The 23,941-nt window shown below is 33.6% G+C and overlaps 2 long non-coding RNA genes across 2 annotated transcripts; one reads left to right on the top strand and one right to left on the bottom strand.

The window, feature by feature from the left end:
- The first annotated feature begins 257 nt into the window (after positions 1-257).
- LOC124544299 lies at positions 258-1,276 on the top strand. The gene is made up of 2 exons (XR_006967527.1): positions 258-609; positions 884-1,276. It is a non-coding gene; the product is annotated as an uncharacterized LOC124544299 (long non-coding RNA).
- A 329-nt stretch (positions 1,277-1,605) lies between these two features.
- LOC124544477 lies at positions 1,606-2,309 on the bottom strand. The gene is made up of 2 exons (XR_006967537.1): positions 2,167-2,309; positions 1,606-1,770 (listed from the first exon to the last, which is right to left on the bottom strand). It is a non-coding gene; the product is annotated as an uncharacterized LOC124544477 (long non-coding RNA).
- Between the last annotated feature and the right edge of the window lie 21,632 nt (positions 2,310-23,941).

Here is a 23,941-nt window from a genome sequence, read left to right as displayed (position 1 = left end):
TCTTTTTCAAATTTAATTTAATTTGACATAATCGAAAGTAAAAACATTTCGAAGGAAACAAAAATCTTTCTAAGATTGAAGCAACATCTGTAAGAGTTGATGACTTGCCAGAAATGTACGTCACAATAATAAACAAGATACGATATTCCCACGGCAATGACTTTGTCGGAAAATGTCGAGGGTGAACATAAAATTCGTGTTTTGACGTTTTTATCAATCTTCTATTCTTGAAATGGATCTAAAACTTCACCCTGGGCGATTCCGAAACCCATTTTTCGACTCCATATGTGGGATTTCTAATGAAAACTCTATTTGGCATTCAGCAAACTCGAATTAAATCTACACTAGCGCCGTTTTGTGAGATTGAAAGTAATACGAACTAGTTTCAGTGAGAACTGTATTATTTGACATTAATTGGCATTCTGTATCTCGATTTCGAAATTAAAAAATGAAACTAATCTCGGCTAAATACGTCAAATTAAAAGTAGATCAAAGGTGGCGGAAGGCTTAAGCGAAAACTGTAAATCAATGTGATCTATTAATAATGTATCTTCGGACCAAATAAAACTACCTTGGCATGATATTATCACTCGGAGAATGTATCCTAACGTAAGCATACCTAAGTAGATCTTACTTTTAATCATTAAGAAAATGAAGTAATATTTATCTCGCATCTACGAATTACTAATAATTCATTGTCAATTAAGAATTTAAGATCTAATAATATATAGAAAATTATCAAAAACCTTTATGCTGTAAAGGCCTTGATCTGAGGTTTACAATTTTACACAGTTTTTCTTTAACATATAATAATGCTGATTATTATATTAAGGGTATTAGTTCCTTCTAATTAACATATCAATTTATTATCATTCTATTTCAGATGGATTGCATACATTTATATAAGACTACAGCTAAGTCAATAATATCTTACTAGAAAATATATTTACATATATAAATTATAGGTTAACAGATATAATTTATTACGACCAGATACCATACAAACTACACGGACAAATTGATGCTTCATGGTAAAGATTTAAGAACAATAAGTAGATACTTGAATTGAATTTCAATTTCTTTTCTAATTTAAGAAGCTGGATTCCTGCATACTGTTGTGTCTAACACATATTAGGATATTTAATAATAATAAAACAAAAAAATATTACATGTATTTCAAGTCAGTGGAATATATTACATTTTAAAGGAAAAGACAAAATAAGAAATTCTGATAAAATACAACTAGTACAAACATGAATAAGTGTGTTAATAAAAATAAAATAGTATAGACATTGCAAATATTTTAACTATTTAATAAAATGAAGTGTTATAAATTGTTAAATGTTAGATAATGTACACTATTCTATTAATGTTATTTAATATAAAAATAACTTATTAAATGAATATATTCCAATTAGGTATGTTTGTATTTCAATTATTTATTTAAATTAAGTGTAATGAATTATTAAATGTCAGTTACTTTACTAATCTAATTGTAATATTTTCTTATTTGAAGACCATTGTAATAAACAGATACTGTAATGATAATAATTTGTATTTCTATATGTACAAAAACAGTATTGCATAAATAATAAAACAACAAAATGTGTAAAATTTTTTAATGTTTCATATTCAAATCCCAAATATGTTTTCCTCCCTCGTTAAAATATGGATCATTTTGTGTAGAAATGATAGAATCTATAGATGCTATTCCTATATTATCACATGTTTTTCTGCCATGCTGGTATGCTGTGAGCATCAATGGTATCACTAAAATAAATAAAATAGTATTAAAAACACATTAATCATATTATAAAGAAGCTGAAAAATAAAATACATATGTGAATTATATTACATACTAAATTATATACATTATTTACTGAATGTCTGAACATTAGTCTGAATCAACCAAATTAGACTTAAATAATTACTCAAACTAGTAGTTGTATATTACATTGTTTGTATATTATGTAGTACAACTTTTAGGATTAGCACCATCAGGATGCTTTCTAATTAAGTTGAGAATTTATAATTACAGTTAATATAAATTATAGGCATTAGGCATATATTTAATGACCAGTGTTTATAACGTAAAAATTATATAATTAAATTTTTGGGATTATTGTATTCCGAACATAGAAAATAAATAGGTATGTAGGTACTTACTTCATCATTAGAATTCCGTAATAAATCTAAACGGTAGTGATTAAAAGTAGTTACGGATAAACTTTCGATTCAATTAAATTCTTTGTTTAATAGCAATTTACTATATTTACTTGATATTTTATTATTAAATATTAATGTTAAACATTTATGTTGACATTTATACTTTTTTGACAAAATTTTACGCAAAGGTAATCTGTCTTCAGCCAGATATTAATAAAATATTTCTGATTTTGCGTTATAAATTATTTTAAACTATAAAATAAATTATTTATAATATATTTAGCATGAATCATGACGTCATTTATTTTTCAAATCATTAGTTTATTAGAAATTTCTAATCGGGAATGTTTTTTAAAAAATCGGTAATTGAAGTGTTTGCACTAGCATCTCGCTTCACAGTTTTCGCTTCACATAGATGAGATGAGATGATAGGTAGATATTCGATTTAATTTAATTTCTGCACACGCTCCTCAGTTTGAAAGCTGGCATGGCAGTCCGATGAACATCACATCAGATGATATGATATTGAAAATATCATCATTTAGTATTCGACGTTTGTTTGCACAAATGATACTGTTCTGGACTATTTTCGTAATAAAAACACAGCTAGTATTATGAAAATAGTTTTGTAGATTTATAAGTAAAATATTATAGTTTGTATTGGTGTAATAATTATAAAATAAGTAAAAAATTGGAAATTAGAAAGAGATATATAATAGCCGCACGCTATTGGTTAAAACAATAAATAGCTTGATAGAGCGGGGTCGGGGTCTTGAGCTAGTGCGAACGTGCAATGTACTATATAAACCCGGCCACCGGCCATAGAAGGCAAATTCACGAAGCGACAGTCGTACAGAGTACTTATACGAGCAAATCAAGACTTCCTTTCAGCTAGATATAGTATAGTGATTTATTAGTGCATTTTATTATTTATTCCCTCGACTACAGCAAACTCGTTCGGGCACACTTTAGTAGGAAAATGTTTCCCGAACTGATACTGTTCATAATAATTATTTCTTCTTTATTTAATCGTTAACAAACCCGACTACGAAATAAATGCTATTAGAAAATTCATCAAAAACACCATTTCTCTCAAATACGACAGCGAGAATATTTATTTGAATCGTGGAATAGAACAAATGGCTAACTAATAACCTCTTTGAGTTTGACGCTTTGGTCGAATTCCACGAATTATACCAGGGCCAGATTCAAAATAAAAATATATATACATATGATAATTCTTAACCCTTTTCCATCCCTTTTCCACTGATAGCAATTGAGTTCTAATTAAAAAAGAAATCAATCAAAATCAAAATAAACTTTATTCAAGTAGACTTTTAAAAGCACTTTTGAATCGTCATTTTACAATTAAGTGAACCACCGCGCACCGGTTCGGAGAGTATACTCTACCAAGAAGAACCGGCAAGAAACTCAGTAGTTACTTTTTTAACATTTAAAAAATACAAAGTCAAGTTACTTAAATACAAGCTATTAACGCTTAGGAGGCGCTTAGGACATCTTTATATAGTTGGAGTATAAAAAATAAAGTCGAATTGAAGACAGTTTCGTTTTTTGAAGGCAGTTGATAAAGTCGCTTATCTGTCCTTATATATGCTAAGATCTTTAAAATTACGCAACGAATTTTGATGCGGTCTTTTTAAAAGAGAGAGAGAGATGTACCCGTGTATATATGTATGTTATGTATAAATTAATATGAATTAACAAATGCATCGACACTCTATTATACTTCATGTATTTAAATGTTGGGCCTTTTTAATGTACAGTATATTTTAATATGTAAGATAATTAATAATATAAATCAATACATAAAAATATAAAGAAAAATAAAAGATGAAAAACAAATTTCCACTTTTAGGATAAATATATTTGTCGGATTATTTTAATACTATGAATTAGAAGCAAATTGTTATTACACTTACACTACAAAGCATGTCGTGTCAACATAACCAAAAAAGTAATCATATTTTGTGATTGCATTTTATTTTTGTAGACCTTTGTGTTCAAAGGTTTTTTCTATGCGTCGTACGAAGGGGTGGAGAGCAGCGAGGAAAGAGAGAACGACGGACGGTACGATTTCCTTACCCTAAAACTTACCTTATTTGTATATATTAAATAATTTTATATTTAGACTAAATGTATTTATAACGCAACGACCAAATCAATATAACAAAAATACTTCTAGATACTACAATATTCTGAGATCGACTGGTTATTCTATTAGACTTTGGCGTCTATCGGCATACAGATACTAAAATGTTTTGACACAGATCAGTACAGGAATAGCATCAGCTGAAAATGACGAACCCTTACGATATTTCTTGGAATGCTGCAAGCCAGCGGTCGTGCTGAAATTATGATATTTGAAAATATGTTACTGATTCAGTTTGATTATAAACTCTGATTCCAATATTGTATTTTCTTTTATCCAAAATATATGTATATATGAGAGTTTAGAGCCTACTTTTTTATTATTCACAAATTTAAAGTAGTTAAATAGGATTTAAGTCACATGATTCCAGGCCCAGATTTAGTAGAGAGCAATTGGAGCAACTGCCCTGGGGCCTTCACATAAGAGATTTTGACAAGCCTGACAAACATCTTAGTATAGTCAAAATGTTACGATTTTTTTTAAAGTTACGAATACGTGTAAATGAATTATAACATACTGTTAGAAATTAAAATATTCAAATTAATTATTAATATAATTAGTAGGGTCTCCTCTGTTATTCTAGGGCCTCTCTTGTGGTCCAAGGGCCTCCAGACCTTTTAATCCAACTCTGTATGATTTTAATAACAGTATATATTATTAAAAAGAACAAGTACTAAGTGTCTTGAGAAATTGTGGTTGCAATTTCTACCATCAGTTATATAATTCGATTAACAGTTACATATATTTTTATAATTGACTTTTTATATTATATTATAATTAGTAAGATTTTTTGATCTTTCAAAATGTATTAAAAGGTCTTAAAAATAATTGGAATACTTAATTCGTTTTCACTCAGATAATCAAAATAATTGTTCGATTTTTAAAAAAATCGAATTGCTATTTTTATTATATCGTTTGAATATTATATAATGTCAGATACTTTGTTATTCACATCAGAGTGCTTATAGGAAAAGTTTTGATTACAGAACTAACAGTTATGAAAACGGCTGGTCCGATGTTTTGTCCTCTAATATACGCGGGTCTCGGTATATTTACTGGAGACCGTTTATTGAAAAGCGAAACTTCTCTCTTAGTTATGAGGAGGAAGCGTCGGGGTAGCAGATGTTGGTGTGTATTGTAAACACTTCTACTCCATGTTTTTGTGATGAGTAAAAATACCCGAATGTTTTTCGGTATGATGTTTTCTTAGGAAATGCTCGGTGGTGAAAATTTAATGTATTTTTTTTTTAGATAGTCGGTAGGCAAGACATTTGACAGTTAGTAGCACGTTAATTGACATCGGTACTACGAGAACTGTTACTCGTGCAGGTTTCCTCACTATGTTTTCTTACATCGACGAGCACCAGATGAATTTTAAATATAAATTAGGCACATGAAAATTCTATGGCGCTGGTCAAGGTTTGAACCCGCAATTATCGGATAAGATGCCCACGTTCTACCGACGGAGTCATCTTAGCTAAGATGCACACGTTCTATCGACGGGGTCATGTTCTGCATCTATAGACGTCAAAGCAATACTTCGCTATTGTTTCTAGTTTTCTCTAACTTATTTATTAATATGATATTTTAAGTAAAATGAAACGAGGTTACTACAACAGTAGTTTCAGGTTTAGTAATAAAATTGACTTCTCCAAAAGTTAGTTCAGTTGAAACTTTAAATTATTAATTCAAATCACCCTTCATTATTCATGGAAGAATCAGATGACGTAGTGTACAAAGCTAGGAGTGCCTTAGGCGTTATTGCAATGCACCTAAAATATTCAGAACCACTACAAACATGTTATAAAGAAGATACAAAGTGGCTTTAATTAGAGAATGTAAAAAATCAAATGATTCCTCATCATTGTTATATAAGTTGATAATGAGCTGAGATGGCCCAGTGGTTAGAACGCATGCCTCTTAATTGATGGTTTCGGGTTCAAACCCAGGTAAGTACCACTATATACATGTGCTTAATTTGTGTTCATAATTCATCTCGTGCTCGGCGATGTGTCTAATTTCATCGAAATTCTGCCACATGTGCATTCCACCAACCCGCATTGGAACAGCGTGATGAAATATGTTCCAAACCCTCCTTAATGGAAGAGGAAGCTTTAACCCAGAAGTGGGAAATTTAGAGGCTGATACTTTTTTTTACTTTTATATAAGTTAGATGATGTAGCCCTACTACGGTGCATGCATGTGGCAGGCTTACATTGAATTTAGTCTTCACTAGAATAATTATAAATGTAAAATGTTCTCATATAAAACCTCTTTAAAGCTTTTTCTTTAACTTATCCGCGATTAAGACGTGTACTCATTAAGCAAATTTACATACATAAATGTCGGTAATATAAAGAAGTGCATCCGTAGTACTAAATATTTCTTCTTATTTTTAATTCATGCTTCTTAAAAGTAAGTAAGATTCATAAGTTAGTGTATATAGTGTATATAGTTTTACACGTTTTAAATTAACACTACGATCAGATCCAGATAGAGAGTTCTATTTTGGACTTTGATGGTACGAAAAATCAAGCAAGCTTTACTTTAAAATTTTACTAAGTGGAAACCTCCAGAATGGTACTCGACCATCTGTGCTGTATACTCGTGACTCGGCAGAACTTTCTTCATAATAAGAATGCAATAATAAAAATTAATTAGCATAAATAAATGCACAGGTTACATCAATCAATTCAACAATAATATATGATCATGACAATTAAAAAAAAATTGTTGCGAGCAAGGCTGACGTCATTCAGCTTGTTTCACTATTCATATAATTAAATTAGTTGACTAGAAAATATACTTAGACTGAATTGAGTGAAACACAAACTTTGAACTTGATGTGCTCTTACTTTTAAATTACATTTAGGAGCAAATCTTTGAAATAAATTTCAAACTTTATCGAGTCACGACTACTACAAACTGAATGTGCGCTTTGTAGTTTCATTCGAAATCAAATTAAAATTCTTGACCGTTAGTATACACTTTTAATGGTCTGAATTCTAAGGAAGTTTTTCCACGGAGATGTATTGTATTTTTGTTTCGATATTGTATTATATTAGAGCTGAGATGGCTCAGCGGTTAGAACGCGCGCATCTTAACCGACAATTTATATATTTGTACGTAATTTGTGTTTATAATTAATCTCGTGCTCGGCGGTGAAAGAAAACATCGTGAGGTAAAATGTGTCTAATTTTATCGAAACTCTGCCACATGTGCATTCCACCAACCCGCATGGGAACAGCAAGGTGGTATATGTTTCAAACTATCTCCTTACCGGAAGACGACGCCTTAGCCCAGCAGTGGGAAATTTACAGACTGTTACTTTACTTAATTGTGTTTACTTTTAAAAAAGTGTAAATATTGAGCTTCTCGTCGCTGCTTCTAGACGAGATAGATTCTGGAAGTTTCGACTTGTTTTAAACATGATTGATGATTCGTAAGTGCTTATGGCAAAATTTTATTTCATAGTTAAGTATAGGTGTCAAATTCAGCTGAATGTAGCTAAGTTGTGGATATTCATTACGTATTTTCGGATAAATTTGAGTTTTTCTAACTTATAATTTTGTTTTGTCCTAAATTAAACAAAATATTCCCGATATTTTTTTTTAATTTTCCGAATGAGAATGAAAAAAATACTACCTATAAATTGAAATAATACATACCTATATATTTTGAGTATTAAAATAGTTAATAAAAATTAAGGGGAATTTAAAAGTTTAGTTATTTATCAAGATTGACAAATCATGCGATTTTTTTTTTGTTTCGTAGCAGATGAATTGTTTTATTATAAACAATGAAATACCAAAAAAAAACAAACTTGCTTTAGTTTGAATTACAAACTCTGATCAAAAACCTCATTATTATTAACCGATGTAAAAGCTATTACAAATTATCCATCAAAATCAAAACATAATTTAATGTCATTGCTTCAAGAAGCAATAAATCTTCACAATCGTCGAGTTTTGACGCCCGAAGCCTTAAAACTTCAGGTGACAAGAGTTCTTGGTTATTTAAATTAAAATCACTAACTTCGAGCACTGTTGTGTTTATTTCTCAGAACTTTCTTCGCGGATTTTGTCTTAGGGAGACTAGAGGATGACATACATAAGAAAATTATGAAACGCTGCGATTTATTAACGCTCGTTATTTTAAACGTTAACGTTTTTACCGTATATTTAATTTCTTATTTAATTATTGTTTTATTATGGATAACTCCCAGTACATAAGAAAAAATAATATGTAAGTACAAACATAGTGAATAATTCTTGAAGTATCATTGTCCTTGGGCTGTGATGGTGGACCAATTAGCATTCGGTAGCCCAGTTGCTCATCCACCTACATATGTAAAAAAAATAATAACCTGTGCAAACTCGATTTAGACTGATTTAAGTTTTTATTGCATATAATCTTTTAGGTATTAATTTAACCCATCTCTCATGATTTACACAGCGTAAAATAAGGTTAACGCGCTAAAAGCACCTCTTAACGACTTGATTACATCTGAAATAACTTATGTTATTAATTAAACTAAAACTATGCTAGCGAAGATGAAAGAGAAAGTCAATATAAAATTCGTAGTATAGATTATAAGAAACCAAATAAATAGAAGAACGATGACTTAAATATAAAAAAATAAGTTTTAGACAATAACATGACTATATTTGAAACCTTGGGTAGACTTATTAGTGTGGCAAAGTTAACTAAATTATATTTTCGAACCTATTTCACATAAATTTCCATACTAATCTTGTTGTTCTAGGTGGAGGACTAACAATGTAATTACTACTATCTTATTTGCTTTCATTATATTAATTGGCGTAGTAATCTCGACCGGCCCGACCAATCCTTCGTGTCTTCTCTATCCTACGTGACATTGGTAACTTAATATATCTTACAACTACAAGGATTAAATTTCGACTGAAATTCGAAATTCAAACAATAGCATTAGTTGATACTCAACTATGTGACTGTTATAATGGACTTTCCCAATCAATGTACGTTGAACGGATGAAGGATATTGATTGGGATAAAATATTAATAATCTAAAACAATTAGCGGATATATTATTTCAGCTTAATGTGATATATATATATCACTACACAGTATAAAAAAAAAGTCGCTTCCTCTGTCTATATCCCTATGTATGCTTAAATCTTTAAAACTATTTGTAGGGCTTTGTGCTAGCCCGTCTGGGTAGGTACCACCCACTCATTAGTTATTCTACCGCCAAATAACAGTACTCAGTATTGTTGTGTTCCGGTTTGAAGGGTGAGTGAGCCAGTGTAACTACAGGCACAAGGGACATAACATCTTAGTTCCCAAGGTTGGTGGCACATTGACGATGTAAGGAATAGTTAATATTTCTTACAGTGTCATTGTCTATGGGTGATGGAGACCACTTACCATCAGGTGGCCCATATGCTCGTCCGCCAAACTGTACCATAAAAAAAAGATACTGATGCGGTTTTTTTAATAAGTAGAGTGATTCGAGAAGAAGATTTTATATATAATTCTTGGACAATTTAGTAAAAACACTGATAATTTGAGAAGTTTCCATTGTGATGTCATATTATTGCACTCGTGCGAAGCTAGGGCGGGGCGCTAGTCAAATATAAAAAGAATCCAAAAAGAAAATATCAACAAGTATCTATAAAGCATCAAAACTGTCTCAATTATGTATTCGGTTTCGAATAATTTTATTTAAGAAACGAAACGAAGCATGACGAAGTTCCACTTAAATATTACAAATTGAGAAATACCTACCGAAAACGACTACGTGTGTTATCTTTCTTGAAGTAAATAGCGAGTATTTAAAATTTAATTCACTTGATGCTGGGTTGTATAATTTTATTAGCGGCAGACTGTTTCACGAGGCAATAAAGATGACAAATGTACTAGGGGCGCCGGTCGAAGCGATAATCTGAATATTTCCAGTTCAAACTGACTCAAACTGATAAAAACTAGTTTTGTAGTCTATGCATTCGAAAAGGACAGTGAATTAATCGCTGTATATTTAAACTACCCTATTTCTCTGATTACATTAAACCTGAAAAGTCCTTTTTATGGTATAATTATCATTTATATTAAAACCTCAATTACAGCAGAAGAAGTTTTTTCTTAATTGGTTAGAAATATTATGGTTATACAGCAACAGAGACATTTCCGAGATGCTATATGAAACCGAAGTATGCGGTTCTTAATAAAGTTACTTCAAGGCGAGGGATTCACATGTCATTGAAAATAATTTATACCTGATAAAGAACTCAGCTTAAGAATAATATAATTGTATATAATTAGGTCTTGTAAGAAGATCAAAGACTTGTTTATTTATGTGAATCTTATTTTTACCAGTCAGATGTTGGTCTTCTTCTATCTTAAATCATAAACCACTGGACGTAAAAAACCCTGTATGTAACAATTTTCAAGATCAATCACATATTCTCTTTAAACGTTTAAGTTAAAGCAATCGCAGTGCGATCTACCACTATGGCGTGGATCTGATACTGATATAATTAGACCATCAGAGGATAGTGAACCATTAAAACTATCGAATTTCAACTCTATTGCTATAGTATTAAGAATCATATATTTGACACGACCAGGCTGTGCGGTCCTCTTTGATTGCAATCCAGCTTATAGTCTTTTTATTGTACATGAAATCACAACTGTTTTGCTCACAGCCGTCCCGTTTTTGATTGCCACTGCATATCAGCAATTCTCAGTATTCAACTAAATGGTTCATGTGATATGTGATCGCATATGGGTACATATAAAGTGACAGATTTTATTTGAAGTAAAAGTGGGATTAAGGTTGAAATATTGAAATCATATGTTTTATATGTATTTCCTTGGGGTAATAGGGCAAAATTGTTTTTATTAAAAGTATAAAGCTCCCACTGGTGACAGGAAGGCTGGTTAATTCTTTGCCCAGAGAATCTGCATCTTATTAAAATTTGCATCTTACCACCATTCCACGCAGTAACGGTTGTGCAGTATCTTTTTTTATGGAATAGGTTGGCAGACGAGCATATGGGCTACCGGTTGGTAAGTGGTCACCATCAGCCATAGACAATGACGCTGTAAGAAATATTAACTATTCCTTACATCGTCAATGCGCCACCAACCTTGGGAACTAAGTTGCTATGTCCCTTGTGACTCACCATTCAAACCAGAACACAACAATACTACGTACTGTTGTTTAGCGGTAGAATAACTGATGAGTGGGTGGTACCTACACAGGCGGGCTTGCACAAAGCCCTACCACCAAGTAAATCGTTGCTATTTTAATTTATATAAGAATATAATTTTAATAACTATTATACAAAATAAATATATGTTAAGAGCATATATCTCTCTAGATTATAAAACATGTTTCTTTGATTCTTATAGATTGTTAAAGAAATCTTCGGAAGATTTTCTACGAGAAGAAATCTCAGTTTATTTAAAACATGATATTTAATTCAAGTATAAACTCTTAAAAGGAATCCTATATTACACGGCAAGGGAGTTACTGAGAGTGTTATAATATTGCGTAAGCTGTAAATATAATTGTATAATATGAAAATATCTACATTTCCCTGAGTTAGGAATATATCATTTTTTATTTAGGTTAACGTAATATAATACGAGTTTTAGCAATACAGCTTATCAATATAATAAATTACATATTATGCTTATTCATATTTTCTTAAGTGATAGTTGGTGTACACACACGATCCAAAAAAAAACAATTTTGTAGTGTTGATACTTATAGTTTAGGATCCATGGTCAATTTTTTCGCGTGATTGGCTAGATAATTAAGATAATTATTTTGATATTAAACAAAAAGCAAGACATTTTAGGGCGTCTCATCATAATGAAGCTACTCCCAAAACATTAGCTCATTAGTAATTAAGTGTCATTTAATTGATATCAATATCATTCTAATTTCAATCCATAGCCATATAGTGAGAAAAACAGAAAGTTTCAAAAATGCCAATAATATTAATTTACTCTCGAGACCCTACATACATACTCGTGTATTGGGGAGAACTGAACGTTAATGAGATTCAAAAATCAGTACAAACAATTAATAAAAAAAAACGATTTAACAGTTGGTTAACATACCAAATCATCAGGCTTAGATTCATCTTTTACCAAATTCAATTTAGTGATATTAGAAGACTTTCATCACTTCAATATGTTATTAACAATTTCTTCACCAAAAAAAAAAAAATCTTTGACACATTTTACTAAAAATATCACAGAGCGTCTCAACGAACATATTTATGTAACAATATTATGTGAAAATGAAATCCCGCATATTATACTGTAAGGGAATCCAATAACAGGAAACATCTGCACGAAAGAAATTGATTACATGTAAGGCGTTTATGCGTTGAGCGGTTTCAACATCGAAAGTCACTTAGATGTTTTGCTTATTGTAAAATTTTTCTTCGTAAACTCTTTTATTTATACACTTTGTGGAATAACTTTGCGAACCTCTCGAAATAGATGCCTCCCACTCAAAATAATTTTACCTCCAAATAATAATAATTATTATTATTCCTATATTTGTGTTTCAAAATATATTTGACCTGTGTTTTTACTGGCACAGATACTAGTGTAGCTATTTGGTCTGGACATAAATGGTAAAAAGGAGGTTTGTAATATTTTCATGATCTATGTATGTATGCGTATTTTCTTTTATAGCATTATATACCTTTTGACTTATAAGCCGAAAATATAAGTCGATATACGGGTATCGTTGTAATCCATACGTCAATCTTGTGACACTGGTTTAAATTTTTTAATGACGGAGCAGTTGTTTTTTTCTAAGAATAAGTTATAATATAGATATTATTTATGTTAGCACAAAATATATATTTCGAATATTAATTAAATCAAATCAAATTCCTTTGTTCAATATAGAAGCATTACACGTATTGGGTGCTAATGAAAACACCACTACGATCATTCCGATCAAAATTAATGAATGATATTTAAAATTGTTTAATTTAACGTTTTGTCCCAATATTTATTTTATTTTTCTTATCCTATAAATACGTGTATTTGTTTATGAGAAATAATTTTAATATTAATGGTCTTTCTGTGTAGAACAAAAGTTTGAGTAAATACAGCTTCACTCTCGTCCCTCTGTTCACTCAAGCTATAGCTAGTATGACGCAACCCAGAGAAATATAAAGTGCACATTATTAACTGTTTTCATGATGCATTAAAGATAAGACGACTATGACCATTGGTTTTCATCGGTACACCACTTTGAGGTACCGGGTTCGATTCCCGGCTCAGTCGATGTAGAACGTTCATTAGTTTTCTATATTGTTTTGTGTCTGGGTGTTTGTGGTGCCGTTGTTATTTCCGATTTTTTATAGCACAAGTGCTTTAGCTACTCACTTTGGGATCAGAGTGATGTATATGATGTTGTCCAAGAAAACTAATAGTTGACTTAATAGCCTTATAGGAATAATTTATTAACATAAGAATTGTTGTCCAATAAAAGTAATGAAAATTTTGCTATAATATTTACCATTTAATTATGTCACAAAAAGTATTTAATATATGAAGTGAAGTAGAAAAGAATGATTCCAAGATACGACTTCAGTGACAAAGAAAATGTTATATTAGAGGGTAAAACCTCACGAGAATCAATTAATATAATGAGGCTGTCAACGCATTCAAAGGAAAAAGGTTTTGTGTGTATAGAACTGAAAATTAAACAAACGTAATTAGTCTCGCGCGATGAGATAAGCTTACATTAATTGCGAATGTGCTGAAAAAAGAATTAATTTAAGAATAAAGACTATTTACATGAATTAAGGAATTAGGAAAAATCTTGGAGGTACATCCAGACACAGCTTTACTAAAGCGTGGATTTCACAGCGACAAACAATATGAATATCTATTTACTTTTATTTATAGTTTAAGTTCAAAGGTTATTTTCATATTTTCAAGTATTTCCTCAAAACCAAATGCTTGGAATATTCAATTCCCAAATCTAGAGAGAAAGTCTGTTTCATAATATTTAAATATTACTTCTAATTAAACTGAGCAAAGTTTCAAACTTGTCTTTTGGTAATTTTCTTTTATTAAATCTTGAATACATGGAATATGGCGTCAGTTGGCCAGAATATAAAATAAAGGAGACACATTAGTTGAGAATAAAAACGTCTCTAGAACTGAATAATTTTAAGGGCACTCTCAGATCTTTGAGAGACAAAGAAACATTTATCATCTTAAGTCGAGACTCGTATTAAAATCGTATTTTATGAATAGACACATCTTTTTGCTAACTATGAACGTATCAAGGAATTTGATATTAAATTATTATTCTTAGAATGATTTGTGTCTGTCCTGTAGTCGAGTAGTAAGTACACCGGTTTTCATGTCTCCGAGGTTCCGGGTTCAATTCCCGGCCGAGTCAATGTAGAAAACGTTCATTAGTTTACCATTTATTGTCTTGGGTTTGGATATTTGTGATTTCCTATAACAGCTGTAGAAGCTAAAGCTGCTACTACTAGCTACATGGGATCAGAGTAGTATATGGGACGTGTGTCCAGTATTTGTTAATACGTTATGTTGTAATATAAGTTGAAAAATCTCCTAAGTATGCGTTTAGTTAGTGTTAATAAAGAATAGAGTATTAAAAAACCTAAAAACAAATATGTCTTAATAAGCATTTGATTAAAATTTATTCAGAATATGTTACAAAGTCCTATTCGAATTTCCAATCTCGTGGTGATGATACAAATGGAAGTTCATAACTCTCCTTTTCTTAATGTCATTGAACCATAAATGTTGACACTAACAGACATTTGGAGTTCCCTTGAGAAAATTAGATAAGACATTAGCATAAAGTAGAACTTATTAGAATTTTCAAGCTGTGAAGCGTTGAAATGGAATATTTAGCTTTTATCATGGTCTTAAGGATTAGTGTCTGGCGCGTAGTGCCGATTAGGGAATAATTTTCTTACTTGATATAATATAGTCTGTCTAAGATGTCTTTAAAGCTTGCTAGTCGCCCACTGCTTCAGTCCCGCTTTTTGAGTTTTTTCGCCAGGTGTTACAATTAAAACATTGTATGATCTTCATCGGAGTTTAAGTCTGCTACCAAATCATCATCTTCATCAAATTCCGTTTAATGGTAACAGAGAAATGTAAAGACAAATTTACAGAGAGAGTCACTTCGCATTTGTACTCATATTTTAGTAGATTAGTATCTAAAAATAGTGACATCGAAAAAGACATTCTGACATTTACATACCTTGTCTGGTATGACTTGCTATGGAAATCTATATATTTTTTTAAAACAACGGCTACTGACTCAAGGTTACTTGTCTTCAAGTAATTTTATCATATGAATCTAAAAGTCATAGAAAAATCGAAATTTTAGAATTGAAACCAGACGTTTTCGATAAAAATTTACAACTGAAACCCATTTCTATGTCAACGAGAAGTAGTTACGAGTCTTACTACGAAAAATATGCTTCAAATTGATTTGTTAAATCAGAATATTTTATAAAGTTCAAGCAAGCTCATACTGAACATATATTTACACTAGCTGTGCCAGAGACCTTGGACGCGTTTTTATAAAAAAAAAAAAATTGTAGCCTAAGTTACTCCTTATTATATCATTTATCTGCCGGTCAAAGTCCCGTCAAAATCGGTCCAGCCGTTCCAGAGATTAGCCGGAACAATAAGACAGACAGATAGACAGACAATCAAAAATTGTAAAAAAAAAAATATTTTGGTATATGTAGCGTGTATATACATATGCATTAAATTACAAACAGACACTCCAATTATATAATATGTATAGAATATATAATATATAGTGACCTTATTCATGTTCAAGGTCATGATTCCTCTTTTAAAGAGCTAAGTTGTGATTTATGAAGATAATAAAGCTAGCGTATTAGCGTAGTATATAAACAGCATCTTGGTAATTACTTTTTATGCCTAGCATACTAGCATTACTAGCATACTAGCATTTTTTTAGCCCTAGCATTACTATAGAAAGCAGACAAGTGTCTGCTTTCTATAGTAATGCTATGGAACTGTTTAAAATATTGTTTGTGGTAAGTCAAAGTAGCTCTTGCTAATGGAATATATTTTTGAGTTGGACACGATAATATTGATACAGTGTCCAGCGTATCACTCCCTTAGGAACTATACTTGAACAGCGTTCCAGGTAAATGCAGGAGTTTATACAGGACAGGCCATTTTAATTGATAAATTTTCAATAACAATAATATTATTTTATGAGATTTATTCATTATCATTTTTTGTTATCTTAAACACATGTTTTACTTAATATAATTACACAATACCGTGCGTCCATAATATTTTTTCTACCTTTAATTATTAATGTGAAACATATATATGTCACCGTAAAATTGTAAATACCGTTAGATTATAATCTATCTCGTGTGATTGAAAACTGTCGAAATATTGTGAACCGTAACTTTCTGCTTATGATTTGACGGATTATTATACGGTAGTTTATAATCTATCGAAATAAATTTTAGTTAAATTGTAAATAGTCTAACCTATATACGATATATTATAAAGCAAAGTAAGATTTTTTTTTTTTAAGTGGTAGTGCCACGATGTATACCTTCGGGTTACAGCCGAATGGGCCGGCACGTCCGGGGAAGTACCAATCTCTCACTTAAAATCGGCGTAAAGTGGTAGCTATGCTACCGCGTTTCGTCCGGTAAGTGAGGGTTCCGGAGGCCCAATCCCCCTCCCCCCCAAAACTTGATGGTTGTGCAGAATATGGTTAAATTACCCCAGGAGGGTACCATCAGCGACAGCGGTGGAGAATCCCTCTCTGGGCATCCATGCTCAGGACATACACCACCTGAGCAGGGATGCCCAGGCTGCCCTCCGAATTCTGGGGGGGGCAATTTTGCGCTCGCCACTGTTCGAGGCAAGCAGAGCAGGCATCATAAGGCAACCCCTACCACCCTCGCTGTGGACTTCTGCAACATAAGGGGACTCAACTCTAACCTCAACGCCGTTCACTACAATCTGGAAACGGCGAAGCCGGCCTTGCTCTTTCTAACCGAGACCCAGATATCTTCTCCTGCCGATACGACTTTTCTTTCGTACCCTGGGTACAAATTGGAACATTCCTTTGTACCACGAGCTGGGGTATGCGTTTACGTCAGAGATTATATCTGTTCTCGACGCCTCGGCAGCCTTGAAGGACAGGACCTATCGATTATCTGGCTGCGTGTAGACTGCGATGACCATCCGCGAATTTATGCGTGCCTTTATAGGTCCCATATTGGTAATGCCGAAACCGATGGACTGGTTGAGCACGTCCAATTGGCTACAGATTCCGTGCTGCAGCAGATTCCATCCGCAGAGATCATTATTCTGGGCGACTTTAATGCCCACCACGCAGAATGGCTCGGCTCACGCACCACCGATCATGCGGGTAGATCTGTTCTGGACTTCGCTCTAGCATATGATCTGACACAACTAGTCAACTCGCCAACGCGAATACCGGATGTGGAGGATCATACACCTTCCCTGTTGGACCTTCTGCTGACTTTGCATCCGGATGGCTATCAGGTTACCGTCGATGTGGTGCTTCAGAGTATGGAACTATTCATTCCTTACTCTGCAGTACCCATCGGTGGCAAGTCCCAGCCTTGGTTTGGTCGCTTCTGCAAAACGGCATCACGCCGAAAGTGGGAACGCTATCAAACCTGGGCTAATGCATCTGCGTCTCGTGATGTAAATACCAGCGCATTCAAAAAGGAATATAACTCTGCCTTTAGGTCCCTCAAAAACGTGATTGCGAGGGCGAAGACGGAGTACATTGGCAGAATTGGCGAGAGACTGGTGCGTCTCCCTTCAGGAACACGAGCGTTCTGGTCTCTCGCTAAGGCTGTCTTAGGGAATTTCTGTCAGCCCTCTTTTCCATCTCTGCAGAGGGTCGGTGAGTCATTGGTCCATACCACGAAAGAGAAAGCTGATCTTTTAGGCTCTCTCTTCGCGTCGAACTCGACTCTGGATGACCAAGGAAAGTCTCCACCGACAATTCCGCGGTGTGATACCACGATGCCGGAGGTTAAATTCCGGCAAAGTGCAGTTCGCAAAGCACTTCTTTCCTTGGATATTCATAAGTCGAGTGGACCTGATGGCATCCCTCCAATCGTGCTACGGACATGTGCTCCCGAGTTGGCACCGGTCTTAACGCGTCTTTTCCGGCAATCCTACACATTAGGCGTCGTCCCGAACTCCTGGAAGACAGCTTTGGTGCACCCGATCCCTAAAAAAGGCAACCGCTCAGATCCGTCCAATTATAGGCCTATAGCCATCACCTCCTTGCTCTCCAAGGTAATGGAGTCCCTTATTAACTGCCAGCTCCTGCGGTATCTAGAGGAGAACCATCTGATTAGCGACCGCCAGTACGGCTTCCGTCGGGGTCGCTCTGCCGGTGATCTTCTAGTTTACCTTACTCACAGGTGGGCTGAAGCAGTTGAGAGCAAGGGGGAGGCATTAGCAGCCAGCTTGGATATAGCAAAGGCCTTCGATCGCGTCTGGCACAAAGCGCTTCTTTCGAAGCTTCCTTCCTATGGGCTTCCCGGGAAATTATGCAATTGGATTACCAGCTTTTTGGCAGATCGGAGCATCAAGGTCGTTGTCGACGGTGCATGCTCCGACTTAAAATTCGTCAATGCTGATGTTCCACAAGGCTGCGTTCTATCACCCACTCTGTTTCTTCTGCATATCAATGATTTGTTGCAAATCGGGAACATTCATTGCTATGCAGACGACAGTACCGTTGACACCTTATACACCGGCCGCGCTAATATTTCTCGGGAAAACGTCGAAGAGAACCGGAACAAACTTGTGTCTGAAATCGACTCTTTATTAAACGAAGTCTCGAATTGGGGCCGGCTAAATCTAGTCCATTTCAACCCCAAAAAGACGCAAGTTTGCGCGTTAACCGCTAAAAAAACACCATTTGTCGTATCTCCACGATTTGAGAACATTCCGATAGCCGCTACAGGTAGTATCGGAATACTTGGCGTTGATATTTCGAGCCTCGTTCAGTTCCGCGGTCAATTGGAAGGCAAAGCCAAATTTGCTTCAAAAAAGCTGGGCGTGCTCAGCAAGGTGAGACAGTATTTCACGTCGGCCCATCGCCTAAAACTTTACAAGGCGCAAATTCGGCCTCACATGGAGTACTGCTCTCACCTCTGGGCGGGTGCTCCCCAGTACCAGCTCCTTCCATTTGACCGCATTCAACGTAGAGAGGCCCGAGTTATCGACGATCAAGCCCTTTCCTTGATCCTTTGGCTTTGCGTAGAGATGTTGAATCACTCTGCATCTTCTACCGAATTTTTCACGGGGAATGTTCCGAGGAATTGTTCGGATTAATCCCGGCTGCTGAATTTCACCTTCGGACATCTCGCCAAAATTCTAAGTTTCACCCGCACCACCTTGATGTCCGAAAATCCACAACAGCGCGATTTCTCAGACATTTTCTGCCTCGCACAACTACTTTGTGGAACCAGCTTTCGCCGGCGGTTTTTCCGAACCGATACGACATGGGAACCTTCAAGAAAAGAGCGTACTCCTTTCTTAAAGGCCGGCAACGCACCTGCAAGCCCCCTGGTGTTGCAGATGTTCATGGGCGGTGGTAGTCACTTTCCATCAGGTGAGCCTCCTGCTCGTTTGCCACCTATGCCATAAAAAAAAGCAAAGTAAGTAAAGTAACAGCCTGTAAATTTCCCACTGCTGGGGCTGAGGCCTCCTCTCCCATTAAGGAAAGGGTTTGGAACATATTCTACCACGCTGTTCCAATGCGAGTTGGTGGAATGCACATGTGGCAGAATTTCGATGAAATTAGACACTTGCAAGTTTCCTCACGATGTTTTCCTTCATTGCCGAGCACGAGATGAATTATAAACACAAATTAAGCATATATATATAGTGGTACTTGCCCGGGCTTGAACCCGAGATCATCGGTTAAGATGCACGTGTTCTAACCACAGGGCCACCTCAGTACGCAACTCAAACATATATTATAAACTACCCAATAATTATCCGTAAAATTGTAAGCAGTATGTTATGGTTTACAATATTTCGAAAGTTTACAGTTGCGTGAGATAGATTATAATCCAACTTTATTTACAATTTTACGGTGACAAATAAACAACAATTTATGATAATATTTTATACATAAATGGAATTAACAATACATATTATTGATTATTCAGTTTACAAGCATTTGTGTTCAAATGAAAATGTTTCAACATTTAGCTTTAATACGATTTGTAAAAATAAGAATATATGATCACCGTGGCTTTGTTACGACAAAAATGAATAGTATTACTGCTCCAATGTATAATGGAGTTTAGTAGTAGTAGTACATGTTGCAGATATGTATCTAATCCATACGTGTTTCATCGCGATATTTTCTAAAGAGCACGAAATGAATATACTAAATACAATATACTGTGATAATTTGGGGTACTTCGTTGGATTTGAAGACGTAACATTCATTTTATATCCAGCTATTGTAACCATTTGACCATCTTGGAAAATTGCAGTTCTCGACTAGTTCTGTACAAAGAGCTATGTTATATATTTATTATATTATTCAAGAATTCATAATATATCTTTAAACAAAAATATAAAGTAATTTAAATTCAGAACTGAAAGCTAGTTAAATTAAATCTGTTCTAAATTTAGTAATATTAATTTATACATACGTAACTTTGGCCAAAGTCGTACTTATAACCCGAAATGAATGTCGCCTCTGGGACCATAAATCGTCTTATATTAAAACTGGTCTGACACTGGCTAAGGATATGAGATCGAAATAATCAAGACAAAGGATATCGGAAGATGCTGCAATTTCTTCATAACACATTGTAATTATAAACTAAGAAGTATTGAAATAAATTTAAGTGACTTGGTGGTAGGGCTTTGTGCAAGCCCGTCTGGGTAGGTTAGTTTAGTACAGTACAGTACAGTAACAGTACTCAGTATTGTTGTGTTCCGGTTTGAAGGGTGAGTGAGCCAGTGTAACTCCAGGCACAAGGGAAATAACATCTTAGTTTCCAAGGTTGGTGGCACATTGACGATGTAAGGAATAGTTAATATTTCTTACAGCTTCATTGTCTATGGGTGATGATAACCACTTACCATCGGGTGACCCATATGCTCGTCCGCCAACCTATACCATAAAAAAAGTGAAATTAATAACCTGTTTATATCCATTATTGGGCTAATTGCTTCCTCCACGTTTTGAGGATAATGATAAGATCTTACAGAAAATAACTTAGTTATCACTAAGTTATTCACTTCGTGAAATTCTACCAATACCGAAATGGTTAATATTTCTTACAGTGCCAATGTCTGTGGGTAGTGAAAAAGCACTATCAGATTTTGTGTGATCGTCAATGTATCATATAAAAAAAAAACACACGTGGCACACCATACACAATCAACACATATTTAATGATGTTTTCCTTTACCGACAAGCACGCGATGAATTATAAACAAAAATTATGCACATAATAATTTAGCAGGGCTTGTTCAAATCCAAACTCATGTTTAATGTAACTAAACTTCCAAAAAAATTAAGCAAATAATAAATAAAATTACCTCTTTATTGTACTAGTTCTTCATCGACCTTTACATAAGCAGGTAGAGTTGAAAGAGCCAATACCAATCAAACACATAAGCGTCTTAACAACATTTATAGTGATATACCCGTTCATCATGAGCATACCCAAGTACGGTTGGCGTCAAATAGGCTGGTCGTAAAAGTCCACCAAATCATTTCCTTGCAGCTTACACTACGCCAACCTCTAATAAATGGGATGAAGTCGAAGGTATGATTTACGTCGCGTGATATCCGCTAGCACTCAGAACACGCCTTACGTTTCTTTAACTACTATTCATGAAACGTTTTTAATATCACTGCAACTATTTTATTAAAAACATAAAATATTAGATTCTGTTATATGGATATAAAGTATTTTATGTGTCTGGAGACACTTTATTATATGAACCCTCATATAACAATTTATTAATATTTAAATCCTCTCAGTCCTCTCGATCCACTAACACAAGCAAATAGTTTTATTTAATTGGGGATTCCAAATAATGTAATGCAAAGATTTTGTTATAAAATATATTTAACGTCATGTTGTGTTATGGTGGCATCTGTAAAGTCACACAATCATTCATATAAGATTATGTGATTCAGTTGGTGGTAGGGCTTTGTGCAAGTCTATAGGTACCACCCTCATCAAATATTCTACCAACAAATAACAGTATTTATTATAGTTTTGATCGGGTTTGAATTAAGGCAGTGTAACTACAGGCACAAAGAACATAATGAATCTTACCGTATACCCTAAGAACTTTCCAATTAAATACCTACCTATCCCAATATCTACATTTTTATTCATATTTATTGTATTATACACAAACCTTTTTGATGTGTATTCCTTTATCTAAGAATAGAAAAGATTTCTGCTTTTTTTGTAATATCGAAAATTAATATTTAGACTTGGGGATAGTCAACAGAAGCAATACTGTACTGTGATAATCATTTACATAACAAAGGAAATTTTATTGGAATTGCTGCTTTCAAAAATCTCATCAAAAAAATATTTTTTATTTTCACTAAAGTATGAAACAATTCTTTGTTCTTTGAAAAATTATGCTTATTACTTGAAATCTCGTTTGTGTAAGAATCGTCGAGAGAAGTAAATTTTTATAAGGTTTGAATGTTCATCGCCAACAAAAGTTCAAAGGGATGATAAATTACGATTACATTTTATTACCTCATTTTTATGAAGAATGGAAAAGCGAAATTTATTAATTTCAGTTGAAATTTTTAGACTTGAATAATTGATATTACGATTTTGAGAAAGACTTATTAAATTAATACAAAAGAGCAATCAAAACGAAATATTACCAATACACGAACTAACAAAAACCCTGTAAAAAAAAAGAAAAAACACTTAGTGACTACCGAGAGTATATTACATAAGACTTCCTAGATAGGTAGGCATATTAAACAATATTTACATAATACAATTAATGTTATTACTAATGTAATTGTGTTGCAGTAGACCTTCCATACTAAACACTGAAGGTGATTCAACAATTTTCACGTAAATTCAATCACCCTAAACCGTTTTACAGGTACACAACGTGATCCAAATTGTTTTCCTACGCTAGTTTCAAAACGAATTAGCGTTTGATTCGAGGTTGTTTACTTGTGCGGGTTCGTTTGAAACGCAACCAGGCACGAGCTTCAATAGTGTAATTCTGAGGATAAAGTGTTACGTAAAAATGGCATCAAAATATATTGCTAAGAAATGCAGACCTGCAAGTACTAAAATAATGGTGCACCGTATCTATCAGTTAACAATTAAAATATCATATTATAAGAATCACAAGTGGTAATTTATTAAAAAAAACAATCTACCGATAAAAGATTCTTATTTTACGTTTTATCGAAATAAAGAATTTAACAATAACTTTTATTAAACTAAATAGCCGACTATAATAACAATTAGCGAAATACTAATTATCTAACGCACCGACAGTATG

This window comes from Vanessa cardui, chromosome 4, assembly GCF_905220365.1.
Source record: "Vanessa cardui chromosome 4, ilVanCard2.1, whole genome shotgun sequence".
Taxonomy (NCBI): Eukaryota; Metazoa; Arthropoda; class Insecta; order Lepidoptera; family Nymphalidae; genus Vanessa; species Vanessa cardui.
This window is presented reverse-complemented; position numbering and strand designations above follow the sequence as displayed.